This window comes from Martes martes, assembly GCF_963455335.1.
Source record: "Martes martes genome assembly, chromosome: 12".
Taxonomy (NCBI): Eukaryota; Metazoa; Chordata; class Mammalia; order Carnivora; family Mustelidae; genus Martes; species Martes martes.
Window position 1 is genome coordinate 31,170,132 of NC_137900.1, and position 8,659 is coordinate 31,178,790.

Here is an 8,659-nt window from a genome sequence, read left to right on the forward strand (position 1 = left end):
TAAAGAACAAAGGCGTAAGGAATGTGTGGTGTCTCGTCACCCACCCAGAGCCCTCCTTGGTGAGGCTATCTCCCTGGGACTGCACAGCCTGGTGGGACCCGGTCTCGGCCTCAGAGAGCTGGCTTCATCTCCACCAGCGCCCCACGCTACGGGGGACCCCGGCAGGTGCCAGCCCGCCACCCGCATAAGGCAACCTCTTCCTCCCTCCACAGTTCCCAGGGGTCTATCCACCCCGCGCCAAGAAACCTTCCCCTCCACTCGCAGCTTTATTAAAATGGACCTTAAGTTTCCAACCGTCCATCAAGCTAGAAAACAATTTCTACTAAATTTGTGTTTGCCTGGACACTTTCTAAATTAATATTCTGACCACTCCAGCTCACCTGGCTTATCAATGGCTAAGGGCGGGAAACTGTTTATAAAAATCCCACACGCCAAGGTTCACACATGCCGCGCCACAGAAAGCAGACTGAGAAGTCCCTCAAAACCGTAGACAGCGATGCTGTTTACAAAGCGTTTCCACATACATCATCACGTTCATGCCTTCACAGGCTTTAGTGTCAATCCGGGCAAATCCAACAGCTGCCAAATTGGATTTATTAGTCTTCAAGAACTGTAGAATCAGCACTAATTAATAAAACCGCTATCAAAGGGCTGCTTTTCTACCTGCTCCGGCTGGCTGCGATTTCTCAGAAGTGACACCTCTGGGCATTCGGCACGCAGAGCGGCTCCCAAGCCACCAGTGTGACACATTCCTTGTGGAAGCGAGGGAGAGGAGACAGCCCTACGAGGTCCGGGTGTGCTCGCGCGCGCGCTGGGGAGGGGGCGAGCGCGGAGCGGACCCGCGCGAGGACGTGGGAACGCCGCACGAGGCGGGACTCCATTTCTTCCACAGCGGCCGAGGTTGGGCGAACGCCCAGCCAACAGGGCAGCTGCTCCCGTGCCGGCGCGTTCCGCGAGCTCGGGGAATCCTCCGGGGTGATTCAGAGGTTCAGACTCCTGTGAGGGCCAACCGAGCTTGCAGCCCCGGGAGGCGCTATCAACCCGAACTCAGAAAAAGCCCGAGGCGCCGAGCTGACGCCAGCAATTTAGAAAGGTGACCCTCGGCCCATCATGCCGGGGTAGGAAAGCGCAAAATGGATAAAGTTACAGCTCGCTAACACCCGCAGAGGGAAAGTCGGGGTGGGGGGCGCTCCCAGGGAGTCGGGCTGCTGAAGGGGGTGTGGCCGGTGGGGCTTTTTTGGGAGTGGGGGTGGAGGCGTGTCAGCCGGGCCCAGGGAGGCGCCTCCACTGCCTGGGAGGGTGGGCTAGGACCCCCGCGCGGGGTGCCGCGTGTCTGCGGCGCCCGCCACGCGCTCGCTCGCCGGCTCACCGGTGATGTCTAGGTACAGGTCGTCCTGGTGGTCCAGGCGGTGCAGTTCCTGCGACGTGGAGCTGCGGCTCTTCTTCACTCCCAGCGAGGACGCCGAGCAGCGCCGCGAGCAGGGGGGCGCGGCGGCCCAGCTCGGCCGCCGCTCGCTCTTCCGCTTCATGGAGGCGGCCGCGGCCCGTCAGGGGGCCGCGACCATGGCCCCGCGCGTCCGCTCGCCCGCCGAGGCCCCCGCCGGCCCCGCGCGCGGGCGCTCGGGGCGGCGGGCGCGGAACGGCGCTGCGGGGACGGCGGGCGCCGGTCGAGCCCGGCGGGAGGCGGCGGCGCAGGAGTCGGAGGAGGGGCCGGGCCCACCGCGCCTGCCCCGCTCCCTCCTGCGGCCGCCAAGGGACCCGCGCCGCAGCCCTGGCTACAGCGCCTCCTGCCGCCGCCGGCGCCCCCCAGCCCGCCCCCAGGTGCCCGCAGCCCGCTCGGGCGGCCGAGGCGACGGTGCTGCCGCCGGCGGCTGGGGCTGCCCGGGGTAACCGCGCGCGCCCACCGCAATCGCGGACGCTGCTGCCGAAGCGCCGAAGCACAGTCGGCCGGGGCTCCCGGGGACCCCAGGAGGGCTGTTCCGTGGAGCTTCATTCACAAAAAAGGGCCCACAACCCTCCTCGGGGCCCGCAGAATGGGGCTTTTCATTGGTCAGTGGTGCGTGACGTCACGGAGACGGGGCCTTTCTACAGGCAGGTACCCGGTGACGCCATAAAGAAAAGTCTGAGTGGTTCCGCCAATCAAATATAAAAGTGTGCTCGCGACCCTCCGCCAGCCCCCAACTTTTGTTTTTTTCTGTGTTCCTCCGGTGCCGAGACCCCAGGTCCCAACTTCCTTTAGTGAGTCGCCGAAGCTGTACACAGCCCCACCCTAGTAACTTGATTCCAGTTCTTTGGCATGTGTATTTTTAAAACTATTTCAGGGTTTTCCTTGTAATCGCGCCAAGTGAGAAGGATTCTTGCCACGGCTGCTGGCTTGGAAAAGAGTATGGACTGATTAAATTGTCCGCCGCTCTGTAGACTTAAGGTAAAGGTGATACCACAACCGACCCACGATCCAAATCACCTACACTCTTTACCGACCTATGGTATGCCCAGCATTCAAAAAGACTAAGCGAGGGCTTCTTAGGGGGTCGATAAACCTACCATGGAAACATGATATACCGTACGGTTTGTCTCGTAGTTCCTCTTGGAATCCAGTACCCGCATTTAACTCAGTAATTTTATACACCAGTTGCTGAGTTTTTCTTACCTAAGGTGTCTACAGATCCAATTACTGAAGTATTGAAGCAAGTGGCGAATTTAATTCTTGAACTTTCATCCTGCAAACTGGAGTCCTATCTTTTTCTTCTGGGTTAAAATAATGCCAGATATTTCTGGAACTTAACCAAAACTCTAATTTTGGAGGGACTTTAAACAAATTTGCATGGTAGCATCTAAGAAGGTGAATAGACTGGAGGGCAATCTTTAGATTTCATAGCCCCGAACTTTACGTCTTGCAAGCTGTTCCTAATTTCTCACCAGCATTTTAACGTTTTATTCTGCAGTTCCGCAATCACTGCCAGCCTCTAGAAGAGAAAGATGAGTTTGAGTCAGTCGCCCTAGAAGCGTCTCAGAAATGCAAATTTTGATGGAAGTACTTCTCGGGTGGGGGGCTATTTGACTTCTATTGTTGAAGGCCTTTACCCTTTAGCGCTGCTAATTAAGGAGGAAAGGGGGCTGAGAAAAGAAGGTTCTGCATCACTGACTCAGCTGAACAGTCTGGAACTACAGATCAGCCACTTAGACCGGAAGCTTAGTAATCATGTTCTTTCATCCCCTGTTGCCCCTAAGGAAATCAGTGAAGGCCTTAAATAAAAAACGGTCTACCCCTTTGTCTTCAGGGGCAGCGATGAAGGGAAAGAATTGGGAGCTTGTGGAATGCTATGCAAATGAGTCGAAATTCAACGGAAACTTAATCTCCCAGGTCCTCTGCTTTGACCGGAAATAGGAGGCCTTTCTGGCCTTAGGGGCTCAACAGTAGAAAGGCCACCTTTTCCCATACTATCTGGGATTTTGCAGAAGTCTTTTGTTTTGTTTACTGAGGTATAATTGATATATAATGTTATATTAAGTTCAGGTGTAAACAATGCTTTGCTTTGCATATATTGCAAAATGATCACCACAGCAAGTCTAGTTAACAATGAGTAGGTCTTGTTTTGAATAGATAATACATGAGAATTTTCTTCATCCCTAGCATGAAAGAAATTCAAATACCCCATAATATTCTATTTATTTGAGGGTGACTTATCTAAATGTCAAACTAAGATTGAATGCCAGTAAGTTCACTTAGAGCAGTTCATTTTCTCTTTCAAACTTAAGTGTTAAGGCTGGAAATTCTAACAAAATGTCTATGATTACAATAAAAAAGAAAATATAATAAATACAAATAATTATGTTGTTTAAGTATTTTCATGTTTTAGAAACAGAATTTTATGGTTTTGTTACTATAACATCATTAAGAGAGAAAATATATAATTACAGTTGGTAATTTTGCCAGAATGTCTTCCATTCTTGGGAATAGGAAGTCCATATGCAAGTACATACATCAAAATTTTAAACCCTATTTGTATTTTGTTTTTAGGTCATGTTTAGGTAGTGGTAGAAAAGTGGTATTTCTTACTGATACTTGTGTGTTCACTTGAGCAATTTGAGTCTTCCTGATGTTCAATAAGCCAATCTCTAGGCTCAGAAATTGGCCGTAGGAAATGTAGTTTAGTTCGCTTGGTTGATTGGTTAGTTCCTTGTTCACTGTTTGACCATGGATCATAAAATTTTAGAGCTAGAAAGCACTTTACACAATATTTGGTCCAAGGCTTCCCTTTCACGGTGAGTATATGGGGATCCACAGAAGTGACAAGGGCAGGCAGGGCTGGAGTGAGAACCTAAACACTGTCTTCAGGATTCCAGCTTGTCTTTCCCCAGCCTGTCTGAGCTTAGAGAACAGATGCATCTGGTTGTGATCCTCAGCATTGTGGGCAGCATGGTGAAAAACAAAACAAGGAGGGAAGGGATTCTCTATATTCCTTTCTCCCAGGTAAATTCACCCTGAAAAGAATTCAGTTATGGAACATTTACTTTTCTTTTTTTTGGAACATTTTCTGATATGTATATTTAAAGATAAGTCATACTCTGAAAGTTTGAAATCTTACCCTAAAATGTGGAGAAACATAGATACATTATGTTAAAATTTCAAGGCTTCTCCGGGTACCTGGGTGGCTCAGATGGTTAAGCCTCTGCCTTCAGCTCAGGTCATGATCTCCAGGTCCTGGGACTGAGCCCAGCATCAGGCTTCCACCTCAGTGGGAAGTCTGCTTCTCCTCCTTCCCTCTGCTTGCTGCTCTCTCTCTATCTCTCTCTCAAATGAATAAAATTTTTTAAAAATCTTTAAAAAAAATTTCGAATGATGAGGGCACCTGGCTGTCTCAGCGGGTAGAACATGTAACTCTTGATCTCAGGGTTTTAAGTTTGACCCCATGTTGGGTGTAGAGATTACTTAAAAATAAAAATCTTAAAAAAACAATTTTTTTTAATGGTACTAAGTTTCAATTTCAAATGATAAGTAAATTATAGCTTAATGATATGAAGATAAATAATTTATATAAGGTCAAATTTCCATAAAGCTAGAGGGTTTAGGTAGCAGGTATGTAGGAAAAAGGACACACACTAAAATCTTCACTAACATTTTTTTTAAAAATTGGTTTGGGGGCACATGGCTGGCTTAGTCTGTAGAGCATGCAATTCTTGATTAAGCTCGAGCCCCAAGTTGAGTGTAGAGATTACTTAAAAATAAAATTTTAAAAAAGAGTTGGTTTTATTTCATTGGATATTCTGGTATTCTCAGCACTAATCTGAAATCCCCCATGTTCCTGACCCTGAGACTGAAATTCTCTTAGAATTGTAAAAAGGGGAGAAAATGGATATTTATTAAGCTATCACCACATGCTGTACACAGGTGATAGGGGCTTCACACAAATGCCCTGTTAAATATTATCATTTTTATTTTGTAGGTGAGGAATCCCTCATTTGTCAGGTCAAGCCAGTTATCCTAGGTCCTACAGTGAGTTTGGTTTGGAAAACCATGGCTCTTTCCTGGGGTCAGCACCATTCTTCACAGGTTAAGGACAGGGTTTGAAGGGACCTTTCCTTGTAGGTCCATTTCTGAAATAACCTGTATAGTTGTGTAAATGTCATACAGTTTGATGATTTTTTTTTTTCTTTTTTTGGACCTCAGATCACATGTTAACGTTGTAGGGTTTTTTTTAAGATTTTTTTTTTTTTTTTTTTTTTTTTGGTCAGAAAAAGGGAGAGAGAGAGAGAAAGCACGAGCAGGGGGAGGGGCAAGCAGAGAGAGAAGCAGGGCAAGGAACCTGAAACAGACTCAATCCCAGAACCCTGGGATCATGACCCCAGCCAAAGGTAGATGCTTAACCGACAAAGCCACCCGGGTGTCCCATAACACTGCAGATTTTTAAAACAATATTCCGGATATTAATTTGGGATTTGGGGTTAGGTACACTTCCTCCCACACAAAAATAATAATTATAATAATGGAATGCTGGGATCGAAGGGGCTGGAGAATGGTGAGGATTCTTGTTATACTGAGTCTTGAGATTAGAGAATGCTAAGAATGCTTTCACCCCAAAGCCTAGGCCTGTGCCTGGGACACCAAGCAAGTAGCACCTAGCTCATTCTCACTTCACCTTTTGAAAAATGCTAACACACATCTGACAATAACACACATCTGACTTATTGTCAGATGTTCAGTGTATCAGTACAATAGAATTTAGTAACCTGGGAGAAATGGAAAAGCATGCATGAGGATCAGCAGGCTGTCCTTAGCTAAATGTTTCTACCAAGACTGAATGAATATACATGCTCACCCTCCTCATCAGTAGCTTCTTAAATGTAGGTATAACTTTGTGATAGTGACTTTTTAACTCAAAGATTCTTGAATAGGGAGTTTTTCTTTTTCTTTGTTTTTATCCCAAATGACCAAATAATGCATGAATGTGTCTGTATTTTTTAGAAATGTAAATAAAAATCAAATATATTTGATATTTATTTATATATATAATATATGTATAAATATTTAATATATATATATTGTGTGTGTATGTGTGTATATATATATATACCAAAAAAGTTCTCCTTCACCCCCATACCCCAACCCTATCCTCATAAATAACCACTTTAACAGTCTGTATTCAGGGGTGCCTGGGTGGCTCAGTTGGTTAAGCGTCTGCCTTTGGCTCAGGTCATGATCCCAGGATCCTTGGATTGAGCCCTGTGTTCCTTGGGCTCCCTTGCTCAGTGGGGAGTCCGCTTCTCCCTCTTCCTCACCCTCTGCCCCTTTCCCGGCTCATGCTCTGTCTCTTGCTTTCTCTCTCTCTCATATAAATCAAATAAAAATAAACAATCTGTATTTAGATTTAAAAGATTTTTTAAATAAATTGTTTCATAGTATGCATATTATTCTGTGAAGTGGGGTTTTTGGGGGGTGGGGTTGTTTGTTTTACTTAATACTGGATCCTGAACATTTTCCTTGGCAATCTTTATAGCCAACTTCATTCACTCTAATGGCTGCATGGATTTCCCTTTTATGTTTTCCATAATTTATTTTCCTGTGGATGGACACTCAGGTTGTATTCGATGGGGGCACTATTACAAACAGTCCTGCATTGGATATCCTAAGATATGTATATCCACAGAAGGTGGAATTGCTGGATTGAAGAGTATCCGTTTTTTAAATTTTGCTGGACACCGATAATATTTTAGAGTACCTGTTTTTGTACACCCTTGTGATCACTAGATATAACCAATATTTTTAAGTTTGAGAAGAAAAAGTAATGGCTTATTATAATTTTCATTGCATTTCTCTGATCACTAGTAAAGCTGAGCATGTTACTATATTCATGTTACTACTAAAGTTTTTTTTTTTTTTAAAGATTTTATGTATTTATTTGACAGAGAGAGAGAGATCACAAGTAGGCAGAGCAGCAGGCAGAGAGAGAGGGAGAAGCAGGCTCCCTGCTGAGCAGAGAGCCCAACGCAGGGCCTGATCCCCTGAGATCACAACCCGAGCCTAAGACAGAGGCTTAACCCACTGAGCCACCCAGGCGCCCCCTAAAGTTTTATGTGTTTTAATGTCTGATCAATTCAACCAGTCCTTTTTTTTAAGATTTTTTTTTCAAGATTTTATTTTTAAGTAAGGTCTCCACCCAGTGTGGGGCTTGAGCTAATGACCAAGAGATCAAGAGTCACAGACTCCCCTGGACTGGTAAGGGAAAAGTCTATCTTTGAATTTATTTAAGTCCTTTCTTACTTCAATAAGTAAACCACCATAGGCTTATTATGAGCATGAATTTTTATATTGTTCTTTGATTCTACCACTGTTACTGTTGGGTACCCCAATAATGGGTCTGTGATTAAAGGAGCTTGACTGATACAAAGCGAAGGTCAAGCAAAGCTTTATTTCCAAGAATCAGACCGACCGTCAAATAGACCGATCGGGGTCGCCCCTTACAGAGGACGACCCCTCCCTGCTTTCCAGACTAACTTTTATAGAGCAAAGGCCATGTGGCTGGGCCTGGCCACGCACAGGTGGCCAATGAGATTGTAACACACAGAGAAAGCTGCACAGTCATGCTAGGTGACCAATTGAATTACAATTTACCCTAGTAGACATTTGATTTAGCCTATCACACCTTGGTTAGGATTGGTGCCAAAAGGCTCCCAAAGGGCGGGGGGAGGGGCCCATACTCCTTGGTAGCTAGGAGACAGTATGCGCCCCCACTGATTGAATACCTCCACCTGGCCTGACCCACCTTTGTATTTGGACTTTGTTAACTGGGACTGGTTTCCCAGACTTGCTTTTAAATAAGTTCCCCTGGGGAGGGGGGCAAGTTCAATTTAAGTTTTACAACAAAATGGCAGTTCAACCGGGGTGGGGCCACTCTGGCTGAATAGGCCCTTACATTACTAGAAGACAGTACAGCCTCAATTCATAGGAATGCAAACAATTTTCATTAAACATAGACTTCTCAGCTTCTTTTGTTCACAAGGGAGATAGTATTTTAAATTACTGTCCAGACTAATTTCAGTTCCTCCTCTTCACTTCTTACAAGGCCCAGAGGCCTACTGGGGCAAAAGAAATTACACCTATTACTGGCTGACCAAAGCAAAATCTACTACATCTGGGACACTTTCATTTACACCAAGG